Source organism: Anser cygnoides, chromosome 4 (genome assembly GCF_040182565.1).
Source record: "Anser cygnoides isolate HZ-2024a breed goose chromosome 4, Taihu_goose_T2T_genome, whole genome shotgun sequence".
Lineage (NCBI taxonomy): Eukaryota > Metazoa > Chordata > Aves > Anseriformes > Anatidae > Anser > Anser cygnoides.
Genome location: NC_089876.1, coordinates 53,126,702 through 53,139,775, shown reverse-complemented (window position 1 = coordinate 53,139,775; position 13,074 = coordinate 53,126,702). Strand labels below are relative to the sequence as shown.

At 38.1% G+C, this 13,074-nt stretch overlaps 1 protein-coding gene across 8 annotated transcripts in view; it reads right to left on the bottom strand.

Moving 5' to 3' along the window:
* The window catches only part of PALLD (palladin, cytoskeletal associated protein), a 200,695-nt gene that overhangs the window by 144,364 nt on the left and 43,257 nt on the right, over nt 1-13,074 (bottom strand). The window contains exons 1-2 of one of the 8 annotated variants that reach the window (XM_066996748.1): nt 9,686-9,983; nt 6,517-6,616 (exon numbers count right to left, since the gene is read on the bottom strand). The exons of 5 other annotated variants lie outside the window; for them this stretch is intronic. The gene's annotated coding sequence lies outside the window, so the exon portion shown is untranslated. Of the gene's footprint in view, nt 1-6,516; nt 6,617-9,505; nt 9,525-9,685; nt 9,984-13,074 lie in introns of those variants that run through there. 2 more of the 8 variants (XM_066996747.1, XM_066996749.1) reach the window with 2 other exon arrangements.

Genomic DNA, 13,074 nt, shown 5'->3' with positions numbered 1-13,074 from the left:
GTCAGAACCTAGCTCCCACTGCCTTAACTTTAAGACCACCTTCCAGGTGCTGACTAAGTCTCTAGAATAAGAATAAATTCTGACCTTGCATTACCAGATGTACTGTAAAGCCATAAAATTATTATTCAACCTTTTAAATAATTGATCAGATTGGAATGAACAGGCTGATGTAAATTATTATACAGCACTGCATGGCAACGCTTGGAAATTATTAAATATTGGAGCTTCATTCTTAGGAGTCTGTTTGCCTGTTGTTGAGGAAGGGCTTGATATGACTGACTTCCCTTAATGCTGAAGGCAGTTACACACATAAGCCTTTAGTGTACACACCAAATAACTGCAGCTACATTCACACAAATGGCAGATAGCTTCTCTTGGCTTACGTACACCTAGGCTTACATCAAGTTACCACTTCTAGTACCTGATGGGAGATTAACATGATCTCAGAAGGGAAGAAAAGAAAGAAAACTAGAAGCAGTGAAGACAGTTACAGTGGGATAGAAAAAATAAATACTGAATAATCACATGTAAAATGCCAAACATTTTTTAGACCCCAAGAACTGTTGAGGCTTGTAGGATTAACACAATTGCCTGTCTAGCTGAAATGGAATGCATATTGTCTAGAACTGAAATGCTGCTCTTTGTATACTTCTTAGACCAGAAAAAGATTTTGAACTAGAATACTATAATTATTTTACCATATGTGTAAGGGAACCTCTTACAGAACTGCTAGGTATAATAACCTTCCAATGGAATAATATTTTGGACTTTGAGGGAAGGACTATAAAGAGTTAAAGAGCAAAGAAAAAGATGGAAAGTTATGAGGAGAAAATTGCATTTGCACAGTTTAAATTCTATACATAAGGTACATCACATTTACTACAATTGTGGTGAGTTAGTGCTGAATTCATAGCTGGCAACACAGACATCCAGGAGTTCACAGGAGAAAAAAAATGCAACAAGAATGACAACAAAACCACTGCATAAGGAAATCTTATCGATTTGCAGATCGACAGTAAGCAAAAAGAAACCTTTATCCAGTGTACATAGTGTAATTCATACTGAAAACACAGAAGTGACAACTGTGGAGCTTGCAGGCTTTCCTTCAGAACTGGCAGACATCTTGCTGGAGTTATGAAGCGTAGAAAATTATCATACCAACTATTACGTGTATTGCAGTCCCTGTGCTTTTCATAGGCACAACTAAATGATCCCTACAAAAGACATTTATCTACTTTATTGGAGCTGAATAGCTAGGCCCTTTAATTCACATCTGCAACATTAGCTAAACTATACCAGATACAAAGTGAGACCCTACATGTCCAATACAAAACTGTTTCGTTCTTCCATGGGTGCTGTTCCTACCATCATCTCTCTTTTTCTGTGTAACTTCCAAGCCAGAGCCTGTGAATACAACTCTGTTGATTAGAAGATAAAATACTTAATTCATGCAGGTCAGGGCAGTAATGTAGAAGCTGAGATCAAAGACAGAAAGCTGTCAGCGGTTTTGTCAGTGCCTTGCATTAAGCCTGACAGCAGTCAAATTGACTCAGTGAGGCTCAGGCTGCAGAGATGGGCATTGTCCTGCAGAGCAACCCCGGCTGCAGAGAAAAAGCACCTCAGCACTCCTTTGGCTGTGATTTTCAACAGTAGCAGCACGTCTCAGGCTGCCAAGGGAGGAGACTTCTGTCACTGAAGCATTTGAGATTATGATGATCTGTATTCACGGACTGTTGCAGGGATGTTGATGATAGTTTATACAGAATGTTATACACTAATGAATACAGACAGAAGAGGTAACACTGATCTATTTACCCATCTCTTGACTGTAGCTATGCAGCCAAAGCATGACTGAATCTGTTTCATGTATTTACAGATCACAAAAGCAGCAATCATACAATTAGAACAGATGGTTTGGCTGAACTTGCTGGTGTGTGACTTAAAGCTCTATGTAACAATTTCTGTTAACGATCGCCACAATTTCCATCTCCTGAGCTTAAATCAAAGTCCTCATTCAAGTGCCCTTGAGACTATCAGGAAAACCAAAATGTGTTTTTTGTGGGTTTGTGTGAGGCGCCTAACAATGTATACAAACAACATCTCAGAAAAAAAATCCTAATGCCTTGGTGTATGCAAAAAATTAACTAGCAACTATTTACACTTTGGTTCTTTGTTTCAATTTTAATTTAAGATATTTATCTTTCTATACAGTGTTTTTTAAAGTTTTATTTATTTTCAACTTTTTCCTTTATTTTTCATATTTGCTTACTAACCCAGGAGCCAACAGGAACTAACTAGTCAAGGCCCAGCAATAATACAGCTAATTTGCACTATTTTTAAATGGTTAACATTTTTGTCAAATTTTGTTCTCAACTTATGGATGCAGTCTTTCCCAAACACGCTGGTCTCCTTCACCTACACAGATAAATCCTGCTATATTGCATATATTTGTAATGGCATTGACTACTTTCTTCATATAAGGACAGACGGAAATTTTTGAGAAAACTGTTTAAAGAGAAATTGAGAAAAGAAACTATTAAAGCCAGAGCTAAAGTCACTTATATAATCATAGTATTACAGTAAATAACCTAGAAATTAACTTTCTCTCAATAACAGATCAGTATCTAGAAGAGTCAGGGAAGTTTAGACACTGCAAACCCACATTTGTAACATCATAACTAATTTCTAACCCTGCTGGTGTGGACTGAAACTAGAAGCTTTCTGAATTCAATTTCCACCATTAACTAGCACAACAATACACCAGCAATAGTAATTAGACCTGTTCTGATTCATAATATATTATTATGAAAGACATTTTTCCCAGTTCCTGGTGAAAAGAAGGCTTGGTCTCTATGTAGCAGCAGTCATCTTCACAACCGTACTTTCCTTGGATATGCAATTTCCTCCTATTCTATCTCAGAGGTAGGTACAACAACAGACATGGCAAAAAGTCACCCATTACAAGAGCTAAAGTAGGATTCAAAACGTCGGATTCCCAGATAACATCTGTGATGTTCTAGGACAAATACAGCGTGCGCCAAATGAAAGGGTCCAGCTGAAAGAGCAGATCAGAGGAAGGAAAGGGTGGGGAAGGAAAACCGACTGTCTTTGGAGCTTCAGTTCTCCCAAGGCAGCAAAACCTATGCCACCATTTCCTCAGCATCCTTCCTTACACACAGCATCATTTTACCGAAATTACATAGCCCAGGCAAAATGTGACAGGCTTACTTGGCTTATGCAGACAGATACCTGTCATCAGGGTTAACCCCTGCATTACTGTGCACTTCAAAACTCAAAGACTCTTTGGGGTAGGGCTACATTCACCACCTACATTCATCCCCTAATTAGCAGTGATTAACTCATATTAATGATATTTAGCATCTACTGAGTATTGAGTTAAAGCACTTTACATGCTCTCACTAGCTGCAAGACACAGCAGGGCTCTCACCTAGCACTTTGGTTCCAGCCTTTTCAAACAAACTTATATCCATGGCTGCCAGCTGCCAAAATGGCACGGTCCAGAAGCACACACGTACCAGTGCCACGTGCTTGTGTCACCATCTGTGTAGCTATGGCCAGTGCCTACTGGCTCCAAACGTTCATCTCGTCCAAGATTCGTCCCACCTGCCAACACGTGTCTCAAAGCCAGCCATGTCTCAAAGCGTACCATGTGCATTTTTCATAATCATTGTGAAAACAGAAACATGAAACGTTATCAAAAGCAGTTTTCACTGGAAAATTGAAAATTCCATAGGAAGCCAACAGGTCAAGGGTCAGTGCTCAATTCTGCTTTAAGGTATACTCATTTCTGTATTGACTAGAATTTATATATATGATTTCTGTGGCCCACAGAAATCCTAGAATTCCTCGATCCTTGTTTCCAGCCCTTTTCCATCCTGCCCCTCTCCACTGTTTAAAAAACTGACCAGAGAGAGGGGATCTGTTTTAAATATGAGCTGTGCAACGCAGATGGTGCCAGCATTACAATCAGGAAAGCCATATATAAGTGGTCATTAAGTTTGGCAAGAATGACAAATGTCAGTCTAGGTACAGATTAATACCCATATGCCCTTAACAGCCCTATCAAAGCTGGCTTTAGAGATGTCCCAAAGAACTGAATAATTCAGCCTTTGTATGAAAACACCCGGCTATACCATGCAGCAGAGACTTACCACCTCCGCTTCACTGTACTTGTGAAGCACAGATGTACCTCGAATTTGTCAAAGGCTTCAGGCAGAAGATGCCCTGTTTAAGACCAGGCACCGTAAGGGCCGTGCTTCCTTTCCTCCTCCCCCTGGTAGAAAACTGGGGGGTTGTATTTTTTTATCCATACTACAATTAATATTGTACTGTCTGAAAACAATTCAGGTTGGTTTTAAGTATTTCATGAATGTTAATACAGTAAAACTGAACAATGACAGAACACAATAAGACATAAGGGATAGAGATTTCAGGGTGCTGTAGTATACATTTTGGCCTCTGATTAATTGTCACAACCATTATTCAAAAATACTAATAGCTTTCCCATCTGCATTGCACAATTCAAGTATACAAAAAAAACTGCAAGTAAGTTTTAAACACTTAAATTGCAGTTTATGTGAGGCAGAAATTAACTACACAGTGGTTTGTGAACACTGGGTAAAGGGTTTTTGCTTGTTTTAGTTTTTATCTTTTTTTATTTATTTAAAAAAAGCAGTTAAGAAATAAGTTAATGCGTCCTGTAAATTAGAGAGAGAAATAAATTTAGGCAAGAAACTATCTCAAAAGGATGTACACAGCTGTATGAGTTATTATTCTCATTTTTTGCCCAGTTTCGTCCAGCTAAATTCACTACCCCAGAAAGTAAAGACAGTAAAAAAGTTATTGTTTATTGTATTTGCTGTTACAGAATAATACTTACATACAATTCCTAGAAAACTCTTACAGCACTACTGTAAGAATTGTTCTTCATATTTGCTTCATCTTCCAACCAGAGAATTTTTCAATGTTAGAACTTTTAATCTATTTTTTTTTAATTTGAAACTCCGTGGATTTGTTTTCCCATTTGTATCTAAAAATGCACCCTCTAAAAGTCACATCCTAACAGTGGCACATCCAATGTGCAACAGCCACACTGACAGGAAAGATGCAGGGGAGACTCAGGAGAGCAGTGGCTCCGTTGGTAGAGTACAGCAGCCAGATGTGGTGGAACTTAGCAGTGCCTCAAGGGCAGAGATCATTCAACGTAGGGGCTTCGAAGGCAACAGCATTCTGTCCACGGGCCTCCATGGACAATGAAAGCCTTCTGTCAAGTGCTGTACAACAGTTTATGGGAGAAAGGATATAAGGGAGAAGAAAGGACAACGACAGTATTGAGGGATGAACAAGACTGGCTTAAGAATATTTCAGAATAAACAATATGCATAAAAAGAAAATAGTATTATAAAGTGCTTACAATATAGATTACTACACTTTCATCCTCCAGATTAGGGATATGTTATATTTTAGATAATTACAACAGATACCACTTAGAGAAATTAGGTATGTCAGAATTTTCCTTATGATACCCACGTCATCAGAATGGTAAATTTGGAGTTAAGACATAGAAAAAGTCTTTGTTTATTTAATTTTTTTTTTTTTTTTAAGAATTTAAGCAAGACTGGTACAGTAGCGAACTATACAAAATGAGCTGGTATTCAAGTTCAGGATGAGCAGAACCTTGAGGACAAAGAACGGATTTTAGAAGCAGTATTGATTCCATCTCAGAAGTTAAGTAGACCTTTCAGTAAATTCAGGTCATCCTTAGCCACAACAAAACCACCTTCTCTTGAACATCAGGCTTACAATAATTTATCTCTAGTGTTTTATACATATCATGTATGAATTATAAATTATATTAATTAAATTATATTAATTTTAATTTACATTTAAGTGTTTAAATATATAGACTTCTCACTCTTCTTCAGGGCAGCCCAAAGTGTTGGTTTTGGAAGCAAGCAATTAAACTGTGTACAATCAAAAAGGTCATTGTCCTTTGTTTTTACTTTTCTTACGTTGCAGAATTTATTTGGAATGGAACGTATTTAGTGTGATTTATGACAGGGAGACCTTCCCTCATATCTGTCCCTCTCCCTCTCTCACTCTAAAATCAGGCCACCAGTTCCCCTATAACATCCAAAAGAATTCCTGGGATACATTTGCTGTCATGTAAGAGAGAGGAATGTTTGTATTCCATGCAAAATATTCAAAGAGGCCATCTCTCCTTTTAGTCAAAGGAACATTAACAACTATGTGTTTTAACCCTGACCTTACCATTAAATGCCATGATCCCAACTCAGCCTCCAGGCAATTAAAAAAAAATAAATCGTTTGAGAATATCCAGCCAACAATTTCCATGTAAAAAAAAAAAGTTTAAGTTGGAGCCATGTGGTCTCAATCAGGCAGTAAAAAACTCTCTGTATGTTCTTAAATGCACAACTGCAGTATGCCCATAACCTCCCTTTTAAATCATCTTAACCAGATCTGAATCACTCTCACCACAAATGATTCGGTGGCCCTGGAATGTGCTGGGGTAGACAGAGTTGCTCTGCAATGGACGTTGGGACATTTCCCACTTCCCTAGTGTTAAGAGAATAGTCTGCAGGGAAAGAGAAAAAAAGGCTTAAAAAAAAAGGGTAAAGCCAAGACAAAAAGTGACATCACAGTTCAATCATTCAAGGGAAAAAGAAAAAAATGCAACTACTGCCTAATAATTCAGTGCTGTGTGCCACAAACCACAGTGAGCCAACACAGCCAAAGAACAGCTTTTTTTTTTTTTTTTTTTGCTGAAGCAGAGACACCACAAGCAGCTGGCAGATCCGTGTGTAATTGTATTCACAGAGAGCTATTGAATTCATTAAGCTGGCCAGACTCGGAGAAGTCGATCAATTAAAAAAGCAGAACCACCATGATTTCAGTAACAATTTGCACATCCCTTTATGAAGCACTACAGCACTGCTTACCATGGGCGGCTGCATTTTTTTGGCACAAATAAGAATTTATGTGGCCCTTCATTAAAAGCTTGTAGGCTGATCGCTCAGGATCAACCAACACCTGTGAAGTACTTGTATCACCTGGATAAATGCTGCTAGCCTCCTCCACTGCTCCACTGGAGTAAGCAGGAACTGTAGGCACTAAGCACCTTACCTTTCTCAGGACATCTCAAAAGGAGTTCCAAAACATGACTTACTTCTGCAGTTATAGGAGAGGAAGGGGAATGTAATTCCCTGGGGGCTCCTAAAAGTCAAATTTAAGCAGCAAATAAGCAAGCTTCACTTAACTAACTGTAAGATTCTTATGTCACTTACTCTTTAAAATCTGTCTGCAGCCTGAAAGATTTCTTTCGGTCTTAATCACCTCAAAAACAATTTAAACATGTAGCCAAAGTGATGTGCATTTAAAACAGGAACAGGCCAGAGCCAAGACGTTTGGATCCAGATATTAACCTTCTCCTACTTCAGGGATGTTGGAATCCAGGGGTTTTGGTTAAGGCCCATCTCTGAACTCACTCAGTGCCAAACCTCACAGTCAGTAGAAAATATGATTTAACATATCAAAGCAGGAAAAACAGCATAAAGATGTCAGATTTTTCCACCACATCAATCAAGAAAAAAAAAAAAAGAAGTCATTATAGCACCCATGTAAATTGTGAAACTGAAAGCAACTTCTAAGGAAACCTGACATAGTGCCATCGGCAGGGGGGAGCCCAACTCTGGAAAACACCATTCCATTTTTAGATCCGAAAAAGAATCTCTGCTAGTTCTAGTGTGCAATTCCAGTTCAGTGAATAACTTGCCATAAATAGAGTCAGGAACTGCCATAGAAAGAAGTGCCTTAGTCCATTGCAAACAAAACGTGCACTAAATATCACCAACATCCTAACACATTGCAAACTATGCTGCTGAGCACCATTTTGCAATTTTTCCAAAGTAAAAGAATTTATTTATTTATTTATTTTATTACCAATTAGCACACCAAGCAGACTGTTCTTCCAAATGAATGGTGAAGGTCAGAAAGGGTGAGTTTTGGTTATATGTTTCTGAACTAGAAAAAAACAAAAATTGCAGACCTCAGAACAAACAGGTTATTGACAGTGCCTGCTATACTTTGCACAACCACCCATTTGAACATTCAGCATATTTTTCATGAGACTAGATTCACCTTCACAAATCTCTGACAAACCAGCAGAAAATAAGGCAGTAGAGGAAAGATGCTGCATGCCAGTCCACATAAAACACTTAAATAACTACTTGAAGTAGTTAATTGGGCCAGAGTTAAGAGATGAGAAAGGAAAGCTTTCCTCTTTTCAGGTCTATTGTCCTAGTAACCTTTCCCCAACAAGTACATAAATATGTTCAATGACCTGGTCTTCACTCCTTCCCTACAATTACTACATATTTGAACGTTTGGATTTCAAGGGTTTCTTTTTTATCACTTAAAGATAAGCCATGTAGCAAGACATAACAGCACGCTGATAGCAGTGCTTATCACTAGCTTTAAAACAAATGGGTCCCTACAGTGAATTTCTTTTGACAGCTAGGTGCCATTTCTGAGAGCAGGGCATTTGGATTAACCTGCTGCTCTGCTGATTTTTATAAAACTTCTCTGAAAGACAAGATAGGGAGAGGGGAAAAAAAAAGATCTTTGTTACAAAGCAATTTATTCTGCTAGCAAACTTAGAAGACAGCAGTCTTCTGACAGCAGTCAGCTTTTAAATAAAGCAAGACCAGCTAAATCACTTTGCTTATTGGAAGACAACCAAGTTTCTTTTTGCAACTCTTGTCCTCTCTAAGATAGTCATTTATCCAAGCACATCGACTCTTTCACTGTACGTTAGCTTTCACTTGCATGCAGTAAAACAGAAGGCCCTCCGATCTTTTTGTTTTTTAAAACAGATCTGCTTGGCCCCTAAGGTTGGGGGGGAGGGAGGGGGAAGGTAAGAGGGGTAGGAGGGGTTACAGGGGGCAGGGGGGGATGACCTCTGAATGAATGCCGATCATTTAAAACCAGTCTATTTTTGGTTGCTAAAGATAAACAGTCTTAGGAAGCATCTCATCCCTTTTCACTCCCCCATCCTCCCTGAACTTTAGCTTTATAGGTATCGTCTGCGAGGGAAAACCTTCACTGCCCAGGTTCAGCTCTTGCACTTAAAAAAATGGGTTACTCTGCAAGTTAAAGCCACTCTGTTCTACATGATTCAAAACAAAGAAGATCTGCAGAAAAACCAATACTGAAGCCATTTGGAAAGCTTTCTAGAATTGCACAGGTACTCAGGAATGTGGCTAAAATATATACATTCTTGCAGCGCGTTTTGGAAAATGAGAAATGAGGAAAATTTTACTGCTAGGTGCTGTTTGGAGACCACTATTACTGAAGACGCGCTGTATGATTCACTCACACACTTTTTTCCCCTCCCCTATTGTAGTAAAACAGCTAAAGCACCTTATTCTTTCTTGCATCTTTACACACATTTAATGCTGGCACTTACCGTTGGGGAACAGATGGACCCCCACCCCCCCCAAAGAAGCTGATGGCTGATCGTCTCTGGATCCTTTATTTCTTGCCTATTCCCAGCTCTGAGCTTTGCTGCTCTAAATTCAGCCTAGTTTGCAGAAGAGCAGAGAAAAAATTAATAGAGAGCCGAGTTGCCAAAATTCCAGCCACTCACGGTCAGCAATGAAGACGTTCTCCCCAGTTCTGAGTGATTCCAAAGAACAAAGCCTGCTGGCAATGAGGAAGCAGAGTTTAAGTCCTGTGGCTTCAGTCCAGCTGTTGCTCTCGCTTTTGCTTCAGCGTACGTGAGAGTGTTTGTATGAGCTTGTAATGCATGGAAGAGAAGGGGGCTGGGGAGAAAAAGAGGGTGTGTGTAAGGGGAGGAATGCTAGTCATATCCAAAAATAACATGAAGGAAGTAATGTGCCGATTCGTCTCCCCCCAGTCTCTCCCCTTATCAAATGTGCAGAGTATCTCTACCCTAAGATTCTGATCTCAAGAGTAGGTAGAGAAAAAATTCCAGTGTGACTTGCTGCTCGCTTGATTGTGCTATTAAACTGGAACTGAGGAGCTCTACACTTACAAGGACACGTCAGAGAAAGCATGATTTAGTAGCAGTCTACTCGGTAACACTGAAGCCAGAGTGCATTTCACGCTGTATGCATTCATTTGTTTGTAAACCGGAGAGAAAAAAATAGAAGCTATTATTAAGTTTACTATGTGTCAGAAAAAATAGTACCATGGTTGCCTTTCCAGAAGTTCCTAAATTCCAGTCCTAGGTATTTCTAAATGGTGATTGTTAAAGTAGAAAATGTTGCAAAGGTACAGTATAATGCAAAAATAGGGATATAAAATATCTTTAAATAGTTTATTTTTTCATAAATAATTTCCACAGTCAGGAAAACGCTTTTATCAAAACAACAACTACAAGCAACTAACCAAACAACAAAAAAAGAAAACCCCACAGAAAAATAAATGAAGACTTCTTTCCTAGGTAATCACAAAGCTGCAATGTAACTATTGTCAGCAGTAAAAAGCTTTAGAATATTGGTTTAAATAATAATTCTGGGCTTTTTAAAATCATAAACATGGTCATTAACAAGTGAACAACAAATTTAAGGAAGAATAATAAACCATTAGTGATAGCATTGTCTTTTGATTGCTTCATTTAATCTGGACTCTGTCAAATAAATTTGAGGGTCACTAAAGCTAGTTCTATGCCCAGAAGCAGTCTCTAATGACAATTTCTGGAGATTGTTTATTATATCAAGTCTGGCTTGAATTTCAAGCAAGTGTCCTCAAGATATTACAAACTAACACAATACATTTTATACTTTTATCATACTACTTTCTGAGAAGTAAGCAGCATTACTTTTTAAAAGGCTTAATTAAAACACAACAATATGAAGAACGGGCAAAGCAATCTTGGATTTAATTTAGTCTCCTGCAGAATAATTTACCCCAAGATCCTCAGGTAACTGACACGGTACTAAGTTCTTTAGAAAAGGAAATCTGGTCACTTTCAGAAATGAATAGTTCTGAAATAACAATTCTCACAACAGAAATAAAAATGGGAAAGAAAGAAGAAAAGCATTGAACTGCAGTGTGCCAGTTTCGAGAATGATAGGAAGAAACAACTACCAGTTTACACAAGAGTTTGTTCCTTAATATGGAAGACAGTATAGCTCAGACATCAGACACTGAGATTTCCGCATCCAGAGTCAATGCTTTTTCTGGACTTATTTATTTATTTATTAATCCATTAGTAAGACTAATGGGTCTTTGGACAAGGAGCTTAGGTTTTATAGAACCCATATAATACTGCTCCCTACATTCCACTTACATTAAAGAAATTACAGCACTTTTCCAAAGCTAGTAGCAAAAAATTGTTATGATAAATTTTAAAATTACAAATACACTCTATGTTGAAGGTAAGTCTCAGAAGCCTATAGAAACCATCTGGAATGAAAGTAAGTTATGATGATTTAAGTTTGCCTTCCTGCATATTCACTAGAGACTGAATTTCAATATATTTCAAGGCCATAAAAAGTTACAGTAAATCCAAGTTCTGTATCAGGAAGTTCCCTGAGCCCTACTGTGATGTACTTTTCTCCTGGTACTTTACTCCTTGGTAAGTGTTACAAAGCTTGGCTTGCTTTCCTGTCTCAAGGTTTGCCAGCCCAAATTCTACCTGACAAACTTCACATGCAAGAAAAGATCAAGAACAGATAAGATTACCTGAGGGCTTTTAGTCCACACCTCATCTCATCTTGAATATCAGCTGCACTGAATTTGCTGACCTGGCTAATTACGGTTCTAACTTGAAAAACCATATGCTTTCAGTGGACAACAATAAGCCTGTATCTAGTTTCATTGCAATTTAGTCTCCAGAAGAAAGATTTGTCCAAAACCTTGCTCCAGACATTTGAATTCGTTCTGCTCACTGTTATTGGAAAAGCAAGGGACTGGAAGAATATGAATTCAGAGAAAGTATAAAATGACAACATAAACATGAAAAAGCAAGTAGAAAAAAAAACCAAAAAACTGTCACCCACTTTCCTCTGCCCTGTCATAACCAGAGATGCAAAATCATCAAGTGGCTTTCTGGAGAATTTGAAACCCTGACAATCAAAAATTCAAATAAAATGTGATAAACTAAGGCTGAGTAGCTCAGTGGCTGATGTTCCACAACATTTATCCATCAAACTAATCATTACTAGGATTCTTGTCACTGTCGGAAGTCTACACAGATTACAAATGCATACAGCACAAAAAAATACCTAGAAGTACTAAAAAAACATTACTCCACTAACATCATGGTTATTTACCTCCAATATAATGTAACCCTATCACATTTAATAAAATTACAACTGTACATTTGCTAATTTGCAGCTGATTTGCTCGAAGTATCATCTTATTTTTTGACTAGAAACATTTCAGCTGCAAGTTTCAATTTCTGATGAACATTTCTCCTATTTCAGTTTGCTTTCCAACTATCCTCAATTCTAGTTAAGAAAGGAAGGAAAAGAAAGGATATATTATACTTTCTTTCATTGAAAGTTCATTCTCACTACAGGCAGAAATGAGAAAGGCGGGAGTAAAGATTTGTCTAGTAAGATATAGTCACCATAAACTGGTTGCTCTTTGGACCAGGTGGCTACAGTAATTTCTGAAGCATTAGATACATGGATAAGAAATTACAACAAGCAAACTATAATGCAAATTCAACAGATTCCTTAAGGGTGATCAAGGGTTCTAACCGATGTCAGAATTGGCTACTAGTAGCTTCTGAAAAGCAACATTTTCTCTTATCTCTATATGGTAAGACCCAGTGAGAGAGGCTGTGGCAGACTCTCCGGGACTGTTTGCACAAAGAAGCCACTACTTTTCATTTTTTCTCTCCTGAGAATAATAGTGCAATACAATAACATCCATGTATTAAGGAGAAAAAATAAATTTGACTCACTTCTTCTCACCACTTTGTAGACACAAGCTCCGGTGAACTGGGCCATTTAACAACTTCAGTGTCTCATACTTTGTATGCACAAATGTGTTCCCAATATA